At 44.5% G+C, this 27,683-nt stretch overlaps 1 protein-coding gene across 1 annotated transcript in view; it reads left to right on the top strand.

Annotated features, from left to right (window-relative positions):
• The window catches only part of RGS17 (regulator of G protein signaling 17), a 153,811-nt gene that overhangs the window by 66,025 nt on the left and 60,103 nt on the right, over positions 1-27,683 (top strand). The gene's annotated exons all lie outside the window — the stretch shown is intronic.

Below are 27,683 nucleotides of genomic sequence, written 5' to 3' on the forward strand. Positions count from 1 at the left end.
CAACTTTTTGCGTACCTACCACAGCCACCACTGTTTCAGCAGCTCCACATAGTGTCTCTACAGGCTTCTATTACACTTTTGCACTTTTCATTGTATTGGACAGCTGGTGATCTTTTAGAGCTGCTTCAATGTAGAGACATAGCTTCTTGGTTAAAGCCTCCCATTGAGAGTGGGCATAGAGATCCAGAGATGGCTGGTTCAAGCCCTACTACAGCTTACCATGAATCATGTACAATACTGCCACTAGCCATATTCAGCTACACCTTCTAACTCTGCCTCTCAGCTCCACTATTTAGCTCCAATGCACAGCCATTCCAGCCTGTGCTAGGGCACAGTCACACCAGCCAATTCTTGACACTCTCCACAAGTAGATAGCTCTGGGTTACACATTGGACAGCTGCCATGACCTCTAAGTCATAAAAACATAAGAATAGCCATACTGGGTCAGACCAATGGGCCATCTAGCCCAGTATCCTGTTTCCAACAGTGGGCAAGCCAGGTCACTATAGCTGGCAGAAAAACAAATAGTAACAACATTCTATGCTATCAATTCCAGGGCAAAGCAGTCTTTCTATCTTTTGAAAGAGTAAAAAATGGATTCACTTTTACCCATTCTACACCACTCAGAATTTTGTAGACCTCAATCATATCTCCAGTCTCTTTTCCAAGCTGAAGAGCCCTAATCTCTTGAGCCTTTCCTCATATGAGAAGAGTTCCATCCCCTTTATCATTTTGTTGGTTTTGATAGTTGTGTGAGTTTCTCTTTGGGGGGGGGGGGGGGGGAGGTTTAAAATTGCATTCTACTTGAAGCATGTCTATAAGGTGGTGGTTGATTTTAAAACTGAAAATGAGGGATTTCTTTAGGATAATTTTGACTGTTTTAACTGTGTTTGAGCTGTGCAGGGCTGAGTTTGGCAAGCAGTCTCCAAAGAAAGTTGTATAGCTTGAATCTGATTGGCTACACAGCTCACTACAGGAACCTATTTCTGGGGAATTTTCTCTAGCCTCCAGGGAGAAGCAGGGTGGACTCTGAAGAGACAGGATTGTGTGTGAGAGTCTGTTAAAGTTTGGATCTGAAGTTAATAAGGAGCAAGTTTTGACTGGGATATCTGGTGAGAATCCCATCTAATAAATGTTTGGAAAGAGAGAAAGCAGTGTTTAAGAGCATTTAAAATTTACTTGTGTGATAATTTGCAGGACCTTTATGTGGACTTGTGAAAGTGAGGTTGTGTTAGATTTTGGTATAAGGATTTAGATACTTTTCTTGCTCCGATTCTGTCTACATTCTGCAAGCTCCTACTTTTGATTTATTAAGATCTATTCAAATATTGACACAGGAAGCTCTCTGATTGGGATATCTTACGAAGAAAGAGTCTGTTTTTGTGTCATTGGCATCCTATTATTCCTGTGTTGTATACAGTTCCTAACATACATAAAAGTTTGGAGACTCCCTCGGGAAGACCTATTGTTTCTTCCAGGAACTCATTATTGGAAAGAGTGAGTAAATACACTGATTTCTTCTTACATCCTCTTGTTCAATTGATTCCCTCATATATAATGGATACGTCTCACTTTTTGCAAATATTATCCAGGCAATATGTAGATGAAACAACATTGCTGTTAACCTTGGATGTATGTTCTTTGTACACCTCCATCCCTCAGCATGAGGCACTCTATGCAGTGGAAAGAGCTTTGGAAACATGTCCGTGTCCCTTTGTTGTTCCTACTGAATTTTTGATTGAATTAAACTGGCCTTGTTTAACAATCACTTCATTTTTGATTATTAATTGTATCTCCAAACATCAGGTCCTGCAATGGGAGCTTTGTTTGCTCCCTCTATTGCCAATATTTTTATGGGTCAGTTTGAAGAATGCCATGTATATTCTGCCCCCAGTTTTTGTAAAATTAAGTATTGGGGGAGATATATAGATGATATTTTTGTGCTGTGGGATGGGAATGTTGAAGAACTGAATGAGTTTGTCCAGCTTCTTAATGGTTGTCATTCTACTATAAAATTTGAATGTGCATGTGTTTTTATAAGGTTCATCTGTTATTCAATGATAAAGGATTTCTTTAAAAAAAAGAAAAATAAGTTTTCTAGGAATCACAATATTATCTATATTGAGTGCTGTTACCTTTGTGGAAAAATATACTGCATCTCACCAGTACATTGCCTAAGATGATGATGTTCTTTTCAAGAAGGCATACCGTAAACAACCATCTTAAATACTAAATAACAACACTTGCACGAGCTATACAAAACCGAACTCCTATCACATGACTGTTTAACCTCTTTGATATTAATGATCAAGCAATACCACTTTAAACCTTATGTTCAATAGGGTCTCTCTATAGTCAATGACCTAATGTATGTTATAATCCAATTTATTACTCAGGAACCTTCATGCATTACCATAATCTATTCTTCCTTACCATGTATGTATGCACATGGCGCATATTTATACCTTGATCTGTTCCACATATGTTTTGTTCCATATCGCTACCATGCATGTATGCACCTTAACACAATACCATTTGTAATTCTGTTACCCGAAAATGGCAACCGCCATTACGGCAAATGTTAAGCCACATTGAGCCTGCAAATTGGTGGGAAAATGTGGGATACAAATGCTACAAATAATAATAATATTTGCCCTTTGCTTGAAGAGTTTCTCAGTTGTATGCTTAAATATGTTTTAAATAATAAAAAAAAACTGTGGAATAAATTAGTATTTGGGCTCAATCATAATGATATCCATTGACTACTTGTCAACTCTGAGTGGCATTTTGTAGTTTTGGTAGAGTTGGTAGGGGAAACCACTAGATATAATCAGGGGCGTATCTGCTATGGGGCCACAGGGGCCTGGCCCCCGCAGATTTGCCCCTGGACCCCCTTACCAATGACACTCTCAACCCCCCTCCTCCTGCCGTCACTCCGCTGTTGCACCTCACCTCCCTTTGCTGGCGGGGGACCCCAACCCCCGCCAGCCGAAGTCTCCGTCCTTCCTTCCTTCCTTTGTTTGAGATTGGTGGTTTCTGACGTCCTGCACACACGCACGTGCAGCGTGCAGGACGTCAGAAACCACCAAACCCAAACGAAGGAAGGACGGAGACTTCAGCTGGCGGGGGTTGGGGTCCCCCGCCAGCAAAGGGAAGTGAGGCGCGACGGCGGGAGGAGGGGGGGTTCAAAGTAGTTGGAGCTGTCTTCCGCGAGAGGGGGGGGTTTAAAGTAGTCGGGCGGGGGGGCAGTGGTGGCGTCGTCGTCTTTGTCTTCAGCGGGGGGGGGGGGTCAGTGCCGCCGGGGTGGGGGGGCTAAAATGTGCCCCCTCTCCTCGGCTCTGGCCCCCCCTACCGTTGAAGTTCAGATACGCCCCTGGATATAATACCCCATGGTCAAAGACCACCTACAGAAAAGTGAATTGGCTGTGGCTATTGGTTGCAGCTGAGCTGCTGGTCATCCCTCCTCTGTAGGGATAGGGATAGTCAAATGATAGAGCTTGATTGTGCAGTGTATGCATTTTCATATTGTGTCTAGCACCACCACAAGGGTGGTTTATTTCCACTATTTGTAGGGCTACATCTATCTGTGGTACCTATAAGAGTTAAGAGGTATCATGTACTCTTTGTGTGTGTATATACCAGGGCTTTTTTGAGGGGGTACTTGGGGGTACTGAGTACTGGCACCTTTTCCATTGTCTGCTAAAATTGACCCATGGACCCCAAGTTTTATTGAAAGAGCTCAGGCTCTACACACCAATTTTGCCTTGTCAGAGATTCTGTGACTGGTTGCAGGGGGCCTGGCTATTGTGGGGTGGGACCCTCAGAGATCATCCCACCCCTAAAGGGTGGCCTAGCAGTTGAGTGCCGGCTCCTTTTTTGCTAGAAAAAACGCACTGGTATGTATATATATATATATATATATATATATATATATATATATATAATATATATATATATATACACACACACAGAGGCACTGTGTGTGTGTGTATATATATATATATGTATATATGTATGTATATATATATATATATAATGACTGTGCTATAGAAAGTGGCAGGATGCATGCAGAAATGTGTTAGGGAAGGGCAGCATTGTTTATATTAGAACATGAGTTCTGGAAATTCAGAGCGGGTAATGTATTGGAGCCATTGCCTGTGAGTGATGAGGCCTCAATATCCAATTTCCATAACATTTCTAGCCTCTTTGAAAGGTGTTCCTTACTTAATTGTGACTGTATATCATATAATTTCAGTATCAAAGTTTAATGGGTAGAAGTAATTACAGAAAAGTTAGGAACTTCAGGAAGAGACATCAGTACAGTTGTTGCTTGATACCAATGAAAATAGATACTTGTAAGCATACTAAAGAGACCTTTCTACCAGTACCAGGGGTACCTGAGGGTGCTGGGGGGAGGGGATGGCTTCATTTCATTTGACCAAATCAAGCATGCATGAAATATCTCCAATAGGTACCTGCTCTCTTATTTATAGATAAGGGACTACCTTCCCTGTGTTTGGGGGCTACATTAGAGTTTACCAAATCAGGTCAGATTGTTGTAACACTCCCACCTGCTCTGAATAAGTTGTCCCAGTGGTATCAGCTAGCTCGGGATGGTAAGTGGATTCCTTATGTTAGAGCACCTGGCTCAGGTGTGGGGCTCTGAGATGGTGAATGAAGTATCCTGTAGGAAGCTACAGAAAGCGTTTTGAGCATATTCCCTTGACAACGCCTAATGCTGCTCTGCAGGATATTCAGCATAGGATTTTACACAGGGTCCACATTAGTAATCAGCAAGGTAAACAGATAGGCCTCTGGGAAGATTATACATGTGTAAAGCTGTTTCTCAGAGGACAAGCAGGCTCAGTATTCTTAAGTATGGGTCATCGTCTTCGACGGCCCAGGAGACCGGAACTTTGAAAAACAAAAAGAAGACTCCAGAACGCGCCGTCGCGCAGGCCGAACGCACTGAGCATTTGCGAACAGCTTCCCGCGACGGGAGCGTGCCCTAACTAGTTTTTTCTTCTTCGCGTTTCTGAACAGTCAGGTTTTCCCCGCTGTCCAGGTTTTTTGCTCAGGAGACGGACTTTTAGCGTTTATTTTATTTCTTTCTTAGCTTTTACTTTCAGTAAAATAATATATTTTAAAAAATTGTTTTTCCTTCATTTTTTCTTAGTTTTTCTCATCTTTTTAAGTTTCCTTTAGTTTTCGTTGCGGCCTACCTTTTTGGAGAAAAAGTAGAGGACATGGTCGAACAGATAAAAAAGCATCATGACACCATGGATTCTCCTGCCAGACGTCTTCTGCTATGGCCTCCTCTTCTAGGAGATTTTTTTGGAGGGAAGAGGAGTGTTCCCTATTGCTATAACAGGCTTAGGTACACTCCTGCTTCCCGGCAGCCGGTTCAGGCTCAGCCCCAGCATGCGCGTTCCCGTTAACGCTGTGTGCCTAAGGCCCCTAGGGCTCCCCAGCAAAAGCAAGGGACGGGTTTTGACTGGCTCCAGTGCAGCATAGCCTCGGGAAAAGTGTCCGTGCCAGACGGCTTGCCCATCAGGGGGAGGTTGATATTTTTTCACCAAAGATGGCCTCTTATAACCTCCGACAGGTGGGTTCTTCAAATATTCCGGCTAGGATACACTCTCAATCTGGTTTCCAAGCCTCTAAATTGCCCACCGGGAGCTCAGTCCTTCAGCTCCCAGCAGAAGCAGGTACTTGCAGAAGAACTCTCTGCCCTTCTAAAGGTCAATGCGGTCGAACCCCGTTCCACCAGGGGAAGAAGGGCTGGGATTCTATTCCAGGTACTTCCTTGTGCAAAAGAAAACGGGGAGGATGCGTCCCATCCTAGACCTAAGGGCCCTGAACAAATTCCTTCTCTGAGAGAAGTTCAGGATGGTTTCCCTGGGCACCCTTCTTTCCATGATTCAGGAGAACGATTGGCTATGCTCTCTGGACTTAAAGAAGATTTTCCAGTGAAGGGCTGAATCTGAATATTTCGGAAAGTCTTTAGTCACAAAGACCTGCAACAGGAATTGAGTAGAAGAGGCTTGTAGGTCTGCATTCCACTGAGATACTAACTTAGCATAGTCTATGTCCTCAGGTGAATATTGTAAATACATTAAAGGCTCTTGTAATTGAAAGCCCGAAGTGTAAGCTTCTGCAGTAATGTACATTTATTTATTTATTTGCTGCATTTGTACCCCACATTTTCCCACCTATTTGCAGGCTCAATGTGGCTTACACTGTGTTGCAAAAGGTATAATCATAAACAGAGTAAGAGGTATGGTCTAATTTAACATATTACTATGTAAGAAATTAGGTAGATAGGTCAGTAGAATTATTTACATAACACAAAATAAAGCAGGTAAGATATAATGGAGATTGGATGGCAGAGGTGGGATTAGTGCTGGGCAGACTTATACGGTCTGTGCCCTGAAAAAGACAGATACAAATCAAGGGGCTGGTGGTTGGGAGGCGGGGCTAGTGCTGGGCAGACTTATACGGTCTGTACCCTGAAAAAGACAGATACAAATCAAGGGGCTGGTGGTTGGGAGGTGGGGCTAGTGCTGGGCAGACTTATACGGTCTGTGCCCTGAAAAAGACAGATACAAATCAAGGTAAGGTATACAGAAAAAGTAGCACATATGAGTTATCTTGTTGGGTAGACTGGATGGACCGTGCAGGTCTTTTTCTGCTTTCATCTACTATGTTACTATGTTATAATGACCAATAGTGATAATGTGATTAACATAATCAAATTAGAAGGGATCAGTATTAGTTGGTTTTATGTAAGTACCTTCCAAGGCAATGAGCGCACATAATGTCTAAGTTGTATATATGCAAATCTAGCTATGGAGGCAATGGAAACGTTCTGCTGCAAGGAATCAAGACTTCATCTGTCCTTTCTTATTATTACGTGCCGCAAGTATTTAACTCCCTTACAAGCCCAAATCGAGAACACACTATGATCCTCCCCTGACGGAAAATCAAGGTTATTGCATATGGGCAGAAATGGTGTTACCCATGAGGAAAAATTAAGTCTTGTAAGCACCCAGCTCCAAATGGCCCTATTCAGCTCCAACACTGGTTGAGACCTAAGAAAACATGGGGGCATCCCTTCGGTCGCATGTAAAAATAACTCAGGTGCATTGGTGATCAAGTGCTTCTCTAAGTTGGTAACAGAGAAATAATGCATCCCCCCTAAACCAATCATTAACAAGAAGCATCCTGCTGGCAACTGTCAAATAGTTAATACTTAAGAGGCCCATCCCGCCATGTAACTTAAGGTTTGCAACACCGACGTGGAGAGATGATGCCTCTTACCATGCCACAAATACAGTTGTAATGCTTAATGTAAAGCCTGTTCATCTTTTCACGTTAACAGTGGTAACATCTGACATGTGCAGAGCTAGGGGGACTAGGGCAAGTACCATATTAAAGAAATGAATTCTACCCCAAAGGGAGAGTGGGTATGTGCACCATATGTGTAATTCTAGTTTCGTATCCTCAAGCAAGGGACAAATATTGTGAGAATATAAGTCATTAAAATCTACTGGAATTAAGATACCCAGATATTTAATGGTCTGATCTTTCTAGGTCAGAGGAAATGCTCCCATACAGTTGACTCTCACCCTGGGCAGAACGGGCAAAGTTTTTTGATTTAGTGAGGTTAAGTGTAAACCCAGACAAATGGCCATACTCACCATTCAGCTTTAGCAGATTAGAAAAGGCACCCTAAGGATCTGTTAACATTATAAATAAATCATTTGCGAAGGCCAAGGTTTTTATTTGATAGTCCAAAATATTCACCCCTCTGATATAAGGGTCACTATTAATGGTTCTGATCAAAGGCTCTAACACTAACACCAAAAAATGAGAAGATAAAGGTCAACCCTGCCTCATACCTCTAAATATGGGAAAGGGTGGTGAACATACTCCATTCACTAGAAGTTGAGCTAATGGGCTATCTATACCAAACCCACAGCCCAACCCAGTGAAGGACCTCAAACAAAAAGGCCTAACTCACTTTGTCAACTGCCTTTTCAACATCAAGACTGACTGCAAGGTCCAGGATCCCAAGTGACTGACAAATGTGGTATTGCTAAAAGTACTTCCCTCACATTAATCACTGACTGATTTGATTTAACAAAGCCTACTTGAGCCTCATCGGTCAAGGTCGGGAGATGGTCAGCTAAGCTAGGCACCAAAATTTTAGATAATAATTTAATATCTATATTTATAGGTTGATAAGTCTGTGAACTCTTGTTGTTTATTAGGTTTGGGCAACAAGATTATCAGGGCTGCATTTTCATGTTTAGGAAAATGACTAGCTGCTATGACGTCTGTGTAATAATCCAGTAGTGGGCCAATTAACTGTTGCTGCATAGATTATAGAAATTCTCCTGAGTAGCCATCGACTCCTGGAGATGAAAATCTCTTAAGAGATTTGATGGCCTGTTGAACGTTCCTTTCCCTGTATATATTTGTTAGGGGCCTTAACCACCTCAGGGGCTAACTTGAGAACACCAGCTCAATCCAAAAATGAGCAAACCTCTGAGGAAGCAACAGAATACCCCACTGCATAGAGAGTTTTAAGGTGATCTGGGCAGTCTCATCATTACAGCCAGTCACCTGACCTGTTGAGCGCAGAGAAGAAACCATTCGACACCCCCCCCCCCCCCCACACACACACACACACATCTTGACCCCAGAGGCCAACAGCTTTCCTGACTTATTACCACACCAGTGAAACATATTTCTGGTATAGCAAGTGACATGTGGTCTTTGCATGAATGAGTGAGTTAAGGGCGGCTTGAGTAGCGAGAAAATTATCCCTGGTGGTTTGCAAAGGGAATTTCAAATAAATCCTTTTGTCTCTGCGTAACTGGGATTCAGAATGGATAATACTGGAGGCTAGTCTCTTATTATGACTGCATGTATGCGCCATAATATCCCCCTTTATGACTACTGTAGCAGTATTCCAAATTAAGGCAGGGTGATCAGCATGGGGTCCATTTTAGGCCAGGAAAGACTTTCAGTGCTCATCTAAATATTTATGAAAGTCCAAGTCATTCACTAGTAATGCTGGAAAGCACCATCCATTACAAGGTTTGACATTCCAGGGCTTCTAAATTCACCAACGTGATAAAGTGGTCAGACATCCCCCCCCCCCCCCTCAGGCCTATAGTCACCCCGACACATGCTGAAACACTGCACGCCTGACCAATATATATATAGTCTAATCTAGCTGAGGTACCATAAGCCCTAAAGAGGTAGGTGATATCCCGCTCCGATAGATGTAGCAGCCTCTAGGGAGCTACCAAATCCAACACTGTTGCAAAAGAGTGAAGTGCCCCTCTATCAGGACCTCATCTACCCTCCCCTTCACCTCTCTGGGGTACAGTCTAATTGAACATCCATGACCTGATTCACCCACCACCATTAACTCAGTTTCAGAATAGGGAAGGAGTTTGCGCAGAGTAGGGTTGGATAAAACAGGGAGCCATAAATAACCAATAACAAGACCTACTATGCACCCTTATTTTTAATAACAAAGAATGGTCCCCATCATCTTTAAGAACCAGGTCCGCTAGATAGCTAAGAGACTTCCTGAATAAAACTACAATGCCATCTTTCTGGCTTCCTGAGGAGTAGTGAAAAAAGCCTCACCCACGCAATGGCGCTCTGATGCTCAGAGTCATCAGACATGTTTCTTGATAGCAGGCAAAATCTGCACCTTGGTGTTTTAAGGACAACATTTTAGTGCACTTGGTGGATGTTACCCCTTATGTTGGGCCCAAGGAAATGAGGCAAAATGAGGAACCCACTATGGTGGTTGGAAAATTAAGAATTGACAAGAACAGAAGAACAAAACCCCTCGCACAGGTCGAACAAGCAGGCAAAACACAGCGAAGATGATACGAAAGTGAAAGCGAAACATCCAGTGGACTCAGGTAGTTCACATCAGAGGTTTTATTCAAAATATGCAAAGGACTCAACACGAATCATGTTTCAGCCGCAAAGGCCTGCCTTAGGAGTCCCTGTAGTGTGAAAGTATTCAATTCTTTAGCGCTCTATAATGTCTGAAATCAACACACCTAATTACGGAGGTGCCAAAATTGCTAAAAAGTTGAATACTTCCACACTACAGGGACTCCTCAGGCAGGCCATTGTGGCCGAAACATGATTTGTGTTGAGTCCATCTTTGCTGTGTTTTGCCTATTTGGAAAATCAGGAACCCAAACTATAAGCATTTTTAACAATAACAGAGATCTAGGATGCCCAGCCTCCACCCCAGACTTCAATCCACATATGGAAATCATCTCTCCCTATGAAAAGAAAGCAAAATGAGTGGCATTTTCGAAAGGGATGTCCAAGTTCCAATTTGGACGTCTTTGGAAAACGGCAAAATCCAGGGGCGGGGAAAATCCGTATTTTCGAAACAAGATGGACGTCCATCTTTCATTTCAAAAATACCGTCATGGACGTCCCTAGATTTGGTCATCCCTAGACATGGATGTTTCTGACTTTCGACGATTTTCGAAACCAAAGACGTCCATATCAAAAATGGCCAAATGCAAGCCATTTGGTTGTGGGAGGAGCCAGCATTTGTAGAGCCGTGAGAGCCAGAGACTGAAGGTTGGGGTGCAGAAGCACTCCGTCGTTCTGCGAAATGAGGGTCGGAAAACACTCCAATCTCCACAGTTCTTCGGAGGACAACTCCAGAAGTAGAGGGAACCAGATCTGACGGGGCCAAAAAGGCGCTATCAGAATCATGGTGCCGTGGTCCTGCTTGAGCTTCAGTAAGGTCTTCCCCACCAAAGGTATGGGAGGATAAGCATACAGGAGGCCGGTCCCCCAATGGAGGAGAAAGGCATCCGACGCTAGTCTGCCGTGTGCCTGTAGTCTGGAACAGAACAGAGGCAGCTTGTGGTTGGTCTGAGAGGCGAAAAGGTCCACCGAGGGAGTGCCCCACTCTCGGAAGATCTTGCGTACCACTCTGGAATGGAGCGACCACTCGTGCGGTTGCATGACTTTGCTGAGTCTGTCGGCCAGACTGTTGTTTACACCTGCCAGGTATGTGGCTTGAAGAAGCATGCTGAACTGGCAGGCCCAATGCCACATCCCGACGGCTTCCTGACACAGGGGGCGAGATCCGGTGCCCCCCTGCTAGTTGATGTAATACATTGCAACCTGATTGTCTGTCCGAATTTGGATAATTTGATAGGACAGCCAATCTCTGAAGGCCTTCAGTGCGTTCCAGACCGCTCGGAGCTCCAGGAGGTTGATCTGAAGATCTTGTTCCTGGAGGGACCACAGTCCCTGGGTGTGAAGCCCATCGACATGAGCTCCCCACCCCAGGCAAGATGCATCCGTCGTCAGCACCTTCGTGGGCTGCGGAATTTGGAATGGATGTCCCAGGGTCAAATTGGTCCGAAATGTCCACCAGTGCAGCGAATTGCGGCAACTTAGGGACAGGCGGATGACATCTTCTAGATTCCTGGTGGCTTGGCACCACTGGGAAGCTAGGGTTCATTGAGCAGATCTCAAGTGAAGACGAGCCATGGGAGTCACATGAACTGTAGAGGCCATATGACCGAGGAGTCTCAACATCTGCCGAGCTGTGACCTGCTGAGACGCTCTGGTCTGGGAAGCGAGGGACAGGAGGTTGTGGGCCCTCGCCTCGGGAAGAAAGGCCTGAGCCGTCTGTGAATTCAGCAGAGCTCCTATGAATTCCAGAGATTGGAGTGGTTGGAGATGGGACTTTGGGTAATTTATCACAAACCCCAGCAGCTCCAGGAGGTGAATAGTGCACTGCATGGACCGGAGAGCCCCTGCCTCCGAGGTGTTCTTGACCAGCCAATCGTCGAGATACGGGAACACGTGCACTCCCAGCTTGCGTAGATACGCCGCGACCACCACGAGGCACTTCGTGAACACCCGTGGGGCAGAGGCCAGCCCAAAGGGCAGCACACAATACTGAAAGTGCCGTGTCCCCAGGCGGAATCTGAGATACTGTCTGTGGGCTGGCAGTATCGGGATGTGAGTATAAGTGTCCTTTAAATCCAGGGAACATAGCCAATCGTCTTTCTGAATCATTGGTAGAAGGGTGCGTAAGGAAAGCATCCTGAACTTCTCTTTGATCAGGTATTTGTTCAGGCCTCTCAGGTCTAGGATGGGGCGCATCCCCCCTGTTTTCTTTTCCACAAGGAAGTACCTGGAATAGAATCCCTGCCCTTCCTGCCCTGGTGGCATGGGCTCGACCGCATTGGCGCTGAGAAGGGCGGAGAGTTCCTCTGCAAGTACCTGCCTGTGATGGGAGCTGAAGGATTGAGCTCCCGGTGGGCAATTTGGTGGAGTGGAGGCCAAATTCAGGGCGTATCCGCACCGCACTATTTGGAGAACCCACTGGTCGGAGGTTATCAGAGGCCACCTTTGGTGAAAAACTTTCAACCTCCCCCCGACTGGCAGGTCGTCCGGTACGGACACTTTGATGGCGGCTATGTTCCCATGGATCCAGTCAAAAGCCCGTCCCCGGCTTTTGCTGTGGAGGCGCAGGGGGCTGCTTAGGCGCACGCTGTTGACGGGAACGAGCGTGCTGGGACTGTCCCTGTGCCTGAGGAAGCCTTCGAACCGGCTGGGTGTACCTACGCTTGTTGTAAGCGTAGGGTGCAGCCTGCCTGGCCCGGGGAAAACGTCCACCTGCTGAGGTGGATGCTGAAGGCGCCCGGTGGGAGAGCTTGTCGAGAGCGGTTTCCCGCTGGTGTAGTTGGTCCACCAACTGCTCGACCTTCTCGCCAAAGATATTATCCCCCCGGCAAGGGACATCCGCCAGTCGTTGCTGGGTGCGGTTGTCCAGGTCAGAGGCACGCAGCCAGGAGAGTCTGCGCATCACTATACCTTGGGCCGCAGCTCGAGATGCCACATCACAGGTGTCCTAGATACCCCTGGACAGGAACTTTCTACACGCCTTCAGCTGCCTGACCACCTCCTGAAAAGGCCTGGACTGCTCCGGAGGGAGCTTGCCGACCAGGTCCGCCAGTTGCTTCACATTGTTCTGCATGTGAATGCTCGTGTAGAGCTGGTACGACTGGATGCGGGTCACGAGCATGGAAGCTTGGTAGGCCTTCCTCCCAAACGAGTCCAGAGTGCGAGACTCCCGCCCCGGGGGCACCGAGGCGGTATTCTTCAAACTCCGTGCCCTCTTGAGAGCAGAGTCCACGACCGCCGAGTCATGAGGCAATTGGGGCTGCATCAACTCTCTGGATCAGAGTGGATTCTGTATTGGGACTCCGCTTTCCTGGGGATGGTGGGGTTAGATAAGGGCTTCAGCCAGTTCCGAAGCAGTGTCTCTTTGAGGACATTGTGCAACAGCACCATGGAAGACTCTCTAGGTGGTGATGGATAGTCGAGGACCTCGAGCATCTACAGAGACCATGGGGAAGGGAATGCAAATAGACACGTCCCTGATGAAGGAGGCAAAGGAGAGGCTCTCAGGGGGCGAGAGCTTCCTCTCCGGTGAAGGAGTGGGGTCGGAGGGAAGTCCCTCAGACTCCTCTGAGGAGAAATATCTGGGGTCCTCCTCCTCCCCCCACGAGGCCTCTTCCTTGGTGTCGGACATGAGCTCTTGCAGCTCAGACCTGAACCGGGCCCGTCTCGACTGCGAGGAACCATGTCCTCGATGGTGGCGTCGAGCGGTGGACTCCCGTACCGGCGGGGATGAAGCTCCCTCCATCGACGTCGACAGGGATTCCACCTGCGTGGCTGTCGACACCGGCACCGCAAGCGGCGTCGGCGTCGGAGGCCTCTGCATCGGGCTAGAGCACGCCGGCGCCTCCATCAACGGCACTGGGGGCGCAAGCACCCCCAGTGCCGGCAAAGCCTGGTGCATCAGCCATTCCAGAATCCCTGGAAGGATGGCTCGGAGGCACTCGTCAAGGCCCGCTGTCGGGAAAGGCAGGGGGGCCGGTGCGGGTGCCGGAAGCTGCTCGGGTCCAGGAGGCGGTACCGAAGCACCCATGGACGGACGCAGCGACACCTCTTCGACCGAGGGGGAACGCTCTTCTCGGCACTGCCACTTCTTCAGCGTCGAGTCATCTCTGGAGGCGCCGGAACTGGTAGTCCCGTGCGCCGTGGGCGACCGATGACTATGTTTTTTAGTCTTCTTTCGGTGCCCATCATTGGCGCTCGGTGGCAGAGATGAAGAGGAGGTAGAACCCCCCCGGCCTCGAGGGATCGGGTCTGACAGGGTTCGGTCCCGGTGGCCCTGGGTAGAGGGAGTGGCCGGGGCCGACTGCCCGCGCGGTCGCTCACCCCCACCGTCACCGGTGGTCCGGCGGGCCAACGGTACCTGGGGTCGGTGCCGATTTCGTCGACATCAGTACCGGTACCGAAGATCCGGCCGTCGACACCGATGCTGTCGACGTCGAAGGGCCGGCGCAAGTTCCAAAAAGCCGGTCCCGAAGAACTTGCCTCGCCACCTGTGTCCGCTTCCGCAAGCCGAGACACAAGGTGCACGTCTTGGTATTATGCTCCGGGCCAAGGCACTGGAGGCACCAAGCGTGGGTATCGGTTTGCGAGATCTGCCGGCCGCACTGACCACACGTTTTGAATCCGCTCGGGACCTTCGAGGACATCGACGGAAAAATCGTGTCGGCGAAGTCAAAGTCGTCGATGGTGGCGGTGAAAAGCACACCCGAAAAGAAACGACCGCGCGGCCACAAGGCCGCAACGAGGCGCCACCGCGGCTGAAGACGATGAGGGGACAAACTACTTTTTTTTTTTTTTTTTAACACAGAAAATAAAGAAAAGAAGAAAGAGAAAAAAGCTCGCGACTAGGCCGCGATCCGGTTTCCGGGACTGACAAAGAGAGAGACGATAACACGTCTCTCTCCAGCGCGGAATCGAAAAAAATTGAGCGGGAACGGTCGCGCACGGGCGGGAAGACGGCCGCGCATGCGTGGTGGGCGTGCCCTGCGTGCGGGACCGCCCTGCTTGCGGGACCGCCCGTGAAGTTTTTGTTCCGGTTGGTGGGTGCTGCCGTGGACGTCAACCCAGGCGTGAGAACAAGCAGCCTGCTTGTCCTCGGAGAAATATATATATATATTCCCGTAGTTACTTTTAGTATTTTTTTCTCTATTTTAAGTTTACTTTCTTTTCGACATGGCCGGCCTTTAGGCTGCGCGGTCGGGTTTTCTCCCTTTTTGTTCCCTTCTTTTTTTGGCACAATCGTGTTGTTTGATTTCGCTGAAGCTGTTTTTCCTTCCATGTCATCGAAGACACCCAGCGGCTTCAAACGTTGTACTCGGTGCAACCGGACCATCTCAGGTACTGATACCCACATCTGGTGTATCCAGTGCCTTGGGCCACACCATAGCCCAGCCGCTTGTAGTCTGTGTCTTCATATGAAGAAACGGACACAAGTGTCTTGAGAAGCCCAACGAGAAAAGCTTTTTGGGGCTTGTTCTGGTCCTTCGACATCGATACCGAGGTGGGTGACGTCGAATGGAGCATCGATGTCGGGAAGAGAGGTAATGGCTGGTGAGAGACCAGCTTGCGCTGGGAGCAGTGAGGCATCGACTGGATCTCCACCTGCCTCGAGGCCTCCTGTTATGCAGGCCTCCCAGGACCGACCTTCGGTGAACCTGGCCCCGAGGAGATGTGAGGATTCCATGTCCTCCTCATCGGTACCGAGGAGTCTCAATGACGGGCGTCAAGCGAAGGCGAAGAAGCACCGTCATCATTCTCCTTCGACACACGGTACCGGGAGCTCCAGGGCGTCGAGAGAGTCGGCACCCGAGAAGCGTCAGCACCGAGAGGATCGCTCCCCCTCGATACAGGAGGTGCCGATGCGTCGGTCTCCTAGCAGCCCGGTACCTGCTCCTGAGCCTCCACAGATTCTGACACCACCTATTCCACTGACCATGCAGCCTTCTCTGTTGGCGGCTCTCGAGTGCACCCGGACCTTGTTCCCAGAGCTTCTGGAGGGACTGCTATGACAGTCAGCTTCGGTGTCAGGGGTGCTTGCGCCTTCTGTTCCGTCTGCTGCAACGGTGTCTGGCCCTTCTCCTGCGGTGATGTCCCCAACCACGGTGCCGCCTGCGGCATCGGCGTCAGCTGCCACCCAGGTTGACTCTCCTTTGACGTCGGTGGAGGGAGCTTCGCCACAGTCGGACCTGGCGTCGGCCTCTCAACATCGCCATAGGGGACATTGTTCCTCTGCGTCGAAGCAGGTTCAGTGTCGAAGTACCTTAATACAGGTTTTATCCGACACTGAGCAGGAAGATCCCAGGTACTTTTCTTCTGATGAGTCCTTTGGGATTCCCTCTGATCCTTCTCCTCCGCCAGAGGGGACATCGACCCATGTGTGAGAACAATCAGCCTGCTGTCCTCGGAGAATACCTGCTACAGGTAAGTATCTTCGCTTTACTTTATGCTGAATTGATCTATTAGTGATTTTGTAATTCATGGGACCATGCCCTTTTTCTTTCTATATTTATTGTATTCCGCTTTGACTCATGTCCAAGTTAGATGGAATATAAATACCTAGATTAAATATTATTGGGAGATTTTTACATCAGTACATGAGTTGAAAAGTGTATAGTGATTGGAAGAGAAGGCTACATGTCTGGGCTGCACTTAAGTGTATACAGCGACGCCTGGAAAAATAGTAGCTATCAGGTATAGTGCACATGCCCGACAGCACTGAGATAAGTGTGCCTTTCTACATTACATACACATTTCACATGATCTTTTATATAACTTGTATGTGCCTCTCATAGTATTAGTCTTATTTGTATTGGATAACACTGATACTAGACTATTTGCAGTGGATATCACTGATGTTAGACTTAAATTATATCAGTGCGAGTCACTATAGTTATTTATATTGTTTGAGGTAGTTTGAAGCTTATTATCTAGCACTGGCATTTATATGTGAACAAAAGCTAGTATTTATTATATCTTTAAGATATAAATGTGAACAGAAGTCAGCATTGTTATCTATATCTTCTAGATATAAACGTAAATAAATGTATGAGAGAATGAGTGGATGAGTGAGACATATAAATGAATGTGTATGAATGAGTGAATATTTTTCACGTATGAGGACATGAATAGCTTCAGTTTGTTAATGGTAAAAAGTAATTCATATTATTTGTTGTTTGTCACTTTATTTGGATTGGGAGCACTGAAGATTGCTCACTGATGTTTACGTTAACACATGGGAGATTTTCAATGATAGAGAAACAGCCTTTAATCCTAGGGTGGCATTCCGCTTGGGTGAGTCTTTACTCTGAGAATTTCTCCTTTTTGTACAAAAAACTTTTGTTTATTAATTTGATTGTGTGTAAAGCTTTCTACCCAAGACCTTTTAGATAGTTCAAAGAAACCCTGATTTACATTATTGATTGATTTATATACCAGTGGTATAGTGGGGAATTATATTATTAGTATTTGGTTTACCCTTTCACCTCCTGCATACTACTTACCACCATATCCAGTCAACCCTGTGATAAACTTGGGGTTCACCTCAGCGGAAGTCACTGCTTCAGAAGCCCCTATCGGGGGTAAGATTGCTGCATGAGTCAGCAGTGAAAGTATTAACACTGGAGCCCAGGTTGGAGTGGTGGTTTCAAACGAGCCTCTCATGGGGATGTCTTTGGAGAGCATATGGACGGCTCTTCAAAAATTGGATTCTTCAGTTGCTAAGTCCACTGAGGAAGTCACCATACTGCTCATGAGTAAGGTAAATGATTTGTTTAAAAGTTTGGGTGGTACAAGAAAAGAATTCTCAGCACAGATTTTGAATATTAAAGAAGAGGGTAGAATTTTGCAAGACTTGACAAAATCAATAGTAAATTAAAAACTGCAATCCATAGAAGAATTGAGCAAATTAAAAATTATAAAGCAAAATTTAATCTTTGTCCCTTGAACTTCTCTAAGTCTCCAGGAATTTCTCCTGGAGATAGATACCTTTAAGAAATATTTAATTGAGGTTCTTGAGGGGTTTGGGTGGAGAGGGTTAGGCTGTTAGGTAAAGGGGGAGAGTTGGGAGGAAATTAAATAAAAGGGCACAGATTTCTTAAATGTTAACTGGAATTTCTATTGTGATAACCACATGTTGAATATGTATATGACTGTGCTGATTGGTATGCCAATAAACATGAGTCATAAAAAAATTTTTCTTCTGAAACTATTCCTCTTTTAAATAGGATCTATTATATTCCCTCTTAAGAATGTTCCAGGAGATCAGCTAGGGACTGCAGTTTAAGAAGTAAAAGTTGATGAGTTAAATATATTTGCGATACTTGAAACATTGACTGAGGAATCTCTAGAGGAGGGCAGTTATTATATCTTTAATTTTTGAACAAGATTTGAATGCTGTTATGAAATTTTTAAGAATTCTCAAACTTTGTTCTGTGGAAAGAGGGTCTGGAATTAAGAAAAACTTTTTTTTGGCTTTGAGACAAAAAGTATTATCGTTGGCCCATCCTTCAAATGTATGAAAACAAAAACATTTAGATAAAGTATGTTTATTTTCTACCTGAGCAACTAAGGCTTTTCTTGGACTTAAAAAAAAAAAAGGTCATAGCCAGAGATATCCAATTTGCATGAGCTGTAATATAAAATTGATGTGGAGGGATTATTCACATTAATGGCCTGTTTGATTTATTGTATTCCTTAACTATGTTACTATGTTATGTTAGACCTCCTTGGCGTTATAGTTCTACTTTATTATTATGTTGTCCTTCAATAATTTATATCCATGTTGCTTTAACAAATGTTTAACTTGTGTATTGTTTAAAATTAGAAATAAAGAACAAAAAAAAACACACAATAGTTAACTATACTGGGTTCGACCAAAAGTCCATCTAGGCCAGTATGCTGTTTCTAGCAGTGGCCAATCCAGGTCACGAGTACCTGGCAGCATCCCAACAAGTAGCAAGATTCAATTCTATTTACCCACAGGGAACAGCAGTGACTTTCCCCAGATCTATCTTTTAAAAAGTTTGTAGACTGTGGGGCTTATTTTCAAAATGTGAGCATCAACAGTAGTTCCAGCCCCAGCACACACTAATTCCCGCGTTGGGGAAAATAAGGCTGTATTTTTTTAGTGCAGCAGTAACCTGGCAATAATTGGGCAGTGCCACTTCCTACCCAGTTACCACCGGGTTAGTGTGGGAGCCTTTACCGCAACTTCAGGCGGCAGTGGTAAGTGCTCCCTTCACATGGCCATACTGCATGGCCACGGCTAATTTCAGTCTTTTTGCCCACTGCGTTAAAAAGGGTGGCTGCGTGTGGCAAAAACGGCCCTTTTTATCGCTGCGTGGTAAATGTACTACAAATGCTTAATTTAAGATAATGTCTAGGACAGCAACACTGAAAAACAACTTTTAATGCCACTGTACTGGTCATCACTTATACACAAAAAGAAAACTTCACTTGAAAAAAAAAATAGTATGAATTTATCAAAGCAAGTTAAATACTGTCCAATGCTACAGTTATGCTTTTCAAAAAAAATCCAATGTTTAAATTAGTTCAATAAGAATCTCCCTTTTCTTATTTCCTCCTTCCTCCTTTGCTGCAGTTAAGGAAGTTCAAAGCAAGATTATAACAGATATTAAATGAATTCTATAACATTTAATCACAGTTACAATTACCTAAACCCAAAGTATTCTTCTTTGATCTCGGTCTTATCATAAAATAAATAACTTAAATCTGCTCCAAGTTAGATGGTAAAATAAAACTTCATTCACTTACAGCACAGGCAAAGCAGATTTAAATTTGGGAAAAGATTATAGATTAGACAATACTATAACAAAACTGCATCTCATTGGTAATTCCACTCGGTAAGTAAATGCAAAAATACAATTTCAAGTTCATAATCCCAGTTATTGAGTCTTAAATGTCTCAATAACTGGGATTATGAAAGAAGATGCCTTTTTTTCAAGTAATTTCCTGTTAGAGCAATCTCTGCAATTTTACTTTTCTCTATGGGACTCATTTTTGAAAGAGAAAAGCATCCAAAAAAATGGCATAAACCAGCAAATGGACATTTTTCTCACAAAAACGTCCAAATTGCTATTTTCCAAACCCATTTTTAGATGCTTTTAAATGCTGTTCATCTGCAGTGCAGCCAAATCAAAAGTGGGCGTATGGGTTTGTGTTAAGGATGTGATTTGGGCATTTCTAACACTTGAGTGTTTTCGCATTTCAAACACTTATGTTTTCCTGCCATAATGGAACAAACAAAAACGTTCAGGGCTAAAAATTGGATGTTTTGGTCTAGACCTGTTTTAATAAAGTAATTTAGTGCCCTAAATGACCAGATGGACCACTGGAGGAATAAAGGAATGACACCCCCTTACTCCACCAGTTGTCAGTGACCCCCTCCCACCCCCAAAAATATGAAAGACATACTAGCCTCTATGACAGCTTCAGATGTTATGGCTAGTCCAATTAGAGCAGGTACCTGGAGTAGCCTAGTGGCCAGTGCAGTGCACTATGGAGCAGGGGAGATAGGCCCATAAAACACTCTGTTACACTTGTGGTGTAAAGTATCAGACCACCAAAAACCTACTGTACCCACATATAGGTGACACCTGCTGCCATAAGGGCTATTGTAATAATGTATAGTTGGGTACAGTAAGTTTTTTTTTGTTTGTTTGGTTTTTTTTTTTTTTTTTTTTTTTTTTTTTTTTTTTTTGGTGGGTTTTAGAGGACTCACTTGTGACCTGGCTTGGACGCTGTTTGGAAAACAGGATACTGGGCTAGATGGACCATTGGTCTGACCCAGTATGTCTACTCTTATGTTCTTATGTAATATAAGGGGGTAAGGATGAGATGTGTACCTAAGACCTTTTCTGTGATGTGCACTGCAGTGCCCCACTACTTTGCTCTTATGTCTGTGTGGCCGGTCTGCTAAGAATGCTAGCTCATCCTACATCCCAGTGGCTTGATTTTGTGCATTTTTCACTTGGATGTGTTTTTTTTCCCCAGAATGGTCCAAAAAGATAAATACACTAAGCACAAAACATCTAGGAAATGGCCATTCTCAGTATAAAAAGGTAGACATTTTTCAGGTTTGAACATGGCCACTTCACCTCTTGATTTTTGGACATTTTTTAGCAGAATGTCCGAAGTCAGATTTAGATGATATATCAAAAATGCCCCTCCATAGCCTCAAAAAACAGACAAAAGGCCCTGCTTTTCAAGACAAATTAGAAATAGTGAAGGCAACTACATTTCCCAGAAATCTAGGAAGCTAACATTACTCAAAAGAACATAAGAATAGCTATAGTAGGTCAGACCAATGGTCTATCTTGCCCAATATCCTTCTGCCAGGTACTTGTGACCTGGATTGGCCCCTGTTGGAAGTCTCAACCCTTTAGCACATTCCCTTAACAGGCAGATTCAGTAAAGATACACACTGGATTTTATATATTATGCCTTTCATCCTACGCCAAAATCCAAGCGTACTCTATAACAACATGTATAACTTAATTGGTTTAACAAGCCAATCAGCATTTTTAACAGCACTTAACAAGCAATAATGAGCACTAAATGGCAATAATTAGAGTTTATGTGCATAACTCACTAAGCGTATTCTGTAATGCACAGCACCTAAATTCTAATGCATGGAGCCAAAAAGTGGTGCGACTATGGACAAGGAAATGGGTGTTTCATGGGTATTACAAAATTTATGAGCATTGTTATACAATATGCCCCTCTGCACAGGTATTTATGTCAAGTTTCCCCTGGTGTAAATGGATGTGCATAGTTTTAAGCATTGTGATATCAACTAAGCTTATTCTATACACCACACCTAAATATAGGCACTGCTTACAGAATACGCTTATGTGGAAATTTATTCCACGCTGATTTTTAAGGCACCATATATAGAATCTAGCCGTATTTGTAACTTGAGTTACCTACACACAAATACAATATTCTAAATTATGAAGTTCTGGGTTGCTATCCTGTATAACTATAATAGAAACAGGGGATAATGTTAGAGGAAGAACATTTTAAACCAGAAGGTTTCATGCCTAACAGTTCATGAGCAGCAACACTGATTTGTAAAGTTTAAATGCAGCTTGCATTCGTTTTCCTGAATATTGAATAAGCATCATAGCAAAACAAAGCATTAACAGAACAAAATAATAGCATTACTCTTACCCGTTCATTCTGTTTTGCTGTGAAGGATTGAAAGCACATGAGTGTAAGCAGTCCAGACAAGATACAGTTGTGGGGCACTGTAAGGGGGAAAGGAAAGCAGGCTGCCAGCCTTTCTTTTTCAGTTCTTCCTGCAAGTATGACTGGAAATAGGGAAGGAGACCAGTGATACTTTTCAGAACTGTGAACCCGCAGCCCAAAGAGGCATGGCTACTGCAGAAAGGCCATAGGAAGCTGGGCAGGGGAAGTGGTAGGTCTCCATTTCTCTGAGGTCTGTGAGAGAGGAGTAGGTGACATGGAGGAAGAATACCTGACAATTTAGCTTGAGTACTCAAGGATATTGTCACTATCAGGGGATTTTTAATTCTGCAGCCTCTGCCCACAGATATCCATTAGACAAGAATCCTCCAGTTTTCCCTTTTAAAGTGCACAATTCGATCAAAAGATCCCAATCGGGGTCAACTGATTTTCAGTACAATACATTGTTTTATCTGGAGCATACATACTAGTTGATGAAGCCTCCTCTTTTTGTTTAGTTCCACCACAGTAGCACCTGACAAAATGGCAATTACAGTGTGCACCTCTTCCTCATAAGCAGGTAGGGCACTGGGCATTGACATTGGTGGAAGTGAACCATCCCCGGGACTGAATTTTCTTTTTCACTTAGCAACATATTGAGCTGCTGAATTTTTATCTTCTAAATTTTTAACCTTGGTGCCTTCCTTAGACTGGCACTTATCCTTTCTTATTCTAGATTTTGAGTGGTTTCTTGCCCCTAGCACAAAATCAGCCAGTCATGGCACTTCCAGTCCCTCGCATGGCACTAAGACTGTAGCTGGTTCTGACAGATAAGATGGTTTCTATATGGAAAAAGTTCTACTCTGAGGAAACTGTGACTGCTTAATCCCCTTAGTTATTCTATGCCACCAAGGGATTAGCATGAGAGCTTTCCTGTCATGAATCTTTAACATTACCAGTCGGTCGGGCCACTCTTATTCGTGACCTCTCTTAATATATCCTGCAGCAGTTCCTAAAAATGTTCCTTTGAGCAACCAGAACCCATGGTCCTACCTGAGTGGATGTGTGTGTGTGTGTGTCTGTCGACATCTCCCAGAGAGAGATCCGAATCACATGCACAAGCTGTTTGCTCATGGCACCTGTTCAGCTCTTTGCCTCCCATCCCTGGAAGAGGCCAAGAGAGAGAAATAATATCACATACATAGACAACTATTTAGTTAACTGGCAAAAACGTTTGGAAAGAGGATCACGGTGTTCTCACAATTAGAGAGATGTTCACCTGAGCTACTCAGCTAGATGAAAGAAATGTGTTTTACTGGACGTAATTCTAAAGAACTGTATATTCATCCTGTCTTGAATCTTATGTCTGTTCAATATTTTTTTTTTGCACACTTTAAGAGACACTCTCTCTGTTCTCCTTGCTGCCCAGCTGAAGTGAGACCTGGCACAAGTACAGTGAAGAAAATGAAGTACCACCTGCTGATAGATGGTGGCCATAGCTACTGCAACAGATTCTGTCGCATGACTGAAACTCAACCACTTTCCTCATCCAGAAGTGGAAGTTTCTAGATTTAGGGAGTAGAATGCTGAATGTGAGACCATAATAGATTCTGGTATAGTCAACCCAGACCCAACACCTCTACTTGTGAGCACAGCCTAAAGATGTTCAGAATAACATAGTCTGCACTGGTCAAAGCCTTTTTAGGAGAGCATGTGGACAGTAGTTCTTGAAGTAAAGGGTTTATTGAATTCTTAGAAAATGGTGTAATAGAACAGTATGAGCTGTTCCCCTTACTTTCGTAATCTAATACCACAATACTGGTGAACAGCAAAAAATAGACCCAAAGGGTAAAATAGTTTACAGTTCTTAGTCTGTGGGTATAGCCCTCAGAGACCGAGGATTAACAGATTCTAGGACCTGTTGAGAATCGGTCCCTGCATTTGCGCCGTTGTATGGTTAAGTGATACCCCGGTCTAATGTTTATATTGGAAAAGCCTGAAGAAGCCTGTAAGAAGGCGAAACGATATGGGCCCCGTTGTTTATTCAACCAGAGGGGTTATTGCGCTACTTCAGTGAAAGCTAAGTGTTGTTTTGAAGTTTTCACTGTCGTCTTTTCAGATTGCAATATTCAGCAAAAAGAATTAATGTTTTGATACAAACTATAAAAATGATTTTTTGTATATAAGCAAATTAATATGGGTATAAGTCAGCCCTATGAAAGAGAGAGGACCGCAGACACTATAATCTCGTGTAGATACTGGGGTCTTGCAGGTCAGACCTTGGTTAATCCTCGGTCTCTGAGGGCTATACCCATAGACTAAGAACTGTAAACTATTTTACCCTTTGGGTCTATTTTTTATTGAATTCTTCCCTTAGGTGTGGTAAGCCCTTGACAGGATGAAACCTTAAAGTATATATGAATGTATAAGGAAGAGCAGTATTTTATGAGGATAGGATGCTTCAATAAGAAATTATTTCACCTTCATTAATGTAATCTATACAGTTAAGTGCCACTGAATACAACTGGTTAGCCCCAAACAAGCAATCTAACCAGCCAGGAGTCATTTCTAGACAGTTAATTTTTGAATATCAACCCCTAAGTAAGTAAATAAAAGACATAGCACAGATGAGGAATGCGGTTAATGAATGGATCATGAAAGCAACACTGAACTCATCCTGAGACTGATAACTTCAGCTGTCTAGGCTAGCTCTGGAAGAGACCAGTCGGGACAAGTCACTCCAAAGATAGGAGATACAGGAAGGCATATACCCATTCAACAAAGATAGGGGAGATAGTAACTCAAATGTCATTTAATCAAAAAAAGGAAGGAACATAACTGTTCCCAAAAAGCGGAGACAAATGGCCAAATGCATTTAGCCAAGATCAGACTGGATACCTTTCCAGGTTTACACCGACAAAAGAGGTGATACAGGTAATGGAATATAACACTGAAAATGTTCATGACCATGTGTTAAAAACCAAGTGCAAAACACCTTCCATTTACATGTGCAGATATATTTGATAGAAGGCTTTGTTGTTGAGATCAAGGTGTCTTTAATCAACGTTGGTAAACTTAGGGCAGAAATGAAATGATGTCTAGGCTAGTGATTTAAGATCTGCTGTAGAAGGGACCCCATGGTCTGTGTTATCAAACATGGAAAGATTTGAAGCTTGCACAATGAAAGAACTGCAAGTATTTTGAGAAAATGGAAACAGTTCTGATGGGGGCCAGTACAGTACTGTGAGAATCATTACATCAGACTTCTACTGAGCATGGTTTTTGCTATAAGAGGGATAGGCCCAGTTCAATTTATGGCCTGCACATCCCTTGTCAGCCTGTCAAGAATGGACACACTGAGAGGGTAGAAGGGTAGCTCAATAGAGGGATAGTTTTTGCATTTTCACTGCTGGCAAACTGCTATATGTGAGTAGTTTTCCAGTCCATAAAAATGTCCTGTGTGACTTGATAGTCCAGAGACTACTCACAGGGCTGAAGAACCTTGCTGAATCTGTCAGCCGTGTGGTTCTGACTTGGATTGGAAATCACAAAGTCCCTTATTCATGCTACTTCCTGAAATAAACAAAGGGAACTTGTGCCTCCTTGTTTGTTGACATAAAACATGGTAACTCGATTGCCTCAATTAAAACTGAGTGGTACTGAAGAAGGGCTTAAACACTTGGATGGAGTGAAATATCACTCGAAGCTCTCAATTAATATGGAGCAGTCATTTGGCTATTAACCATGTTAAGTACATAAGCATCGCCATGCTGGAACAGACCAAGGGTCCATCAAGCCCAGCACCCTGTCACCGACAGCAGCCAAAAGAACAAGCAATTTGTCCTGCCCATCCTATAAATACTGTATTATTCCCTCGTCCATTCAATAACATTCTATGGCTTTTTCCTCCAGGAAGCCACCTAACCCTTTTTTGAAGTCCTCTAAGTTAACCGCCTTAACCACCTTTTCCGGCAGCGAATTCCAGAGTTTAACTACGCGTTGAATGAAGAAAAAGTTCCTCCAATTCGTTTTAAATTTACCACACCGCAGCTTCATCGCATGCCCCCTTGTCCTAGTATTTTTGGGAAGCGTAAACAGATGCTCCACATCGACCCGTTCCATTCCACTCATTATCTTATAGATCTATATCATATCTCTCCTCAGCCGCCTTTTCTCCAAGCTGAAGAGCCCCAGCCTCTTCAGCCTATCCTGATAGAGAAGTCGTCCCATCCCCTGTATCATCTTTGTCGCCCTTCTCTGCACCTTTTCCAATTCCACTATGTCTTTTTTGAGGTACGGCGACCAGAATTGAACACAATACTCGAGGTACGGTCGCACCATGGAGCGATACAACGGCAGAATAATATCCTTATTTTTGTTTTCAATCCCTTTCCTAATGATACCCAACATTCTATTTGCTTTCCTAGCCAGAGCAGCATATTGAGCAGAAGGTTTCAACGTATCATCAATGATGACACCTAGGTCCCTTTCTCGGTCCGTGACTCTCAACACTGAACCTTGCATGACGTAGTTATAGTTTGGGTTCCTCTTTCCCACATGCATCACTTTGCACTTGTTCACATTAAACGTCATCTGCCATTTAGACGCCCAGTCTCGTAAGGTCGTCTTGTAGTTTTTCACAATCTTCCTGCGATTTGACTACTTTGAATAACTTTGTGTCATCGGCAATTACGTGGGCTAGTAAATTGAAGCATATCACTCCACATTTACAGAGACTATATTGGTTGCCTATAGTTTTGCAGGTTGAGGTTAAGCTGCTGGTGTTGGTTTTTAGAGCTTTACATGTTCCCTAAGTAAGTTGAGAACTGAGGTGGGCTCCCCAACTGATGCTGAAAGCATCTGTTTTGAGAATGACGTAACATTGTAATGGTGCAAGGGGTAATATCCCTGGTTAGGTTGAATTTGGACATCTGCTACCATAGCATGATCCAAACTGAAAGTGCTGGACAAATTTTGGCAGAAAAATGTTGGGTATGTTGACTCCTATTAAAGTGTGAGATCTCATTGTGGCCTGGGATGTCAGGGGAACCAATCGGGCACCCTAGGGGACACTGCAGTGGACTTCATAAAATGCTCGCAGGTACACATCTCACCATTGCTCCCTTACCTTGTTTGCTGAGCCCCCCAACCCTCCCCCCTCCAAAAAAAAAAAACCTACTACCCCCAACTGTACACCACTACCTCAGCCCTTACGTGTGACGGGGGCACCTATATGTGGGTTCAGTGGGTTTCTGGTGGGTTTTAGAGGGCTCACAGTTTCCTCCACAAGTGTAACAGGTAGTGGGGGTATGGGCCTCGGTCCATCTGTCTGAAGTATACTGCACTTACTACTAAACTACTCCAGGGACCTGCATGCTGCTGTCATGGACCTGAGTATGACATCTGAGGCTACCTTATGTGTAAGAAAAACAAGTCTAGCGCAAAACGTCTAAATTTTAGTGCTGGACGTTTTTGCTTTGTTCCATTATGGC

Source organism: Microcaecilia unicolor, chromosome 3 (genome assembly GCF_901765095.1).
Source record: "Microcaecilia unicolor chromosome 3, aMicUni1.1, whole genome shotgun sequence".
NCBI classification, from domain to species: domain Eukaryota; kingdom Metazoa; phylum Chordata; class Amphibia; order Gymnophiona; family Siphonopidae; genus Microcaecilia; species Microcaecilia unicolor.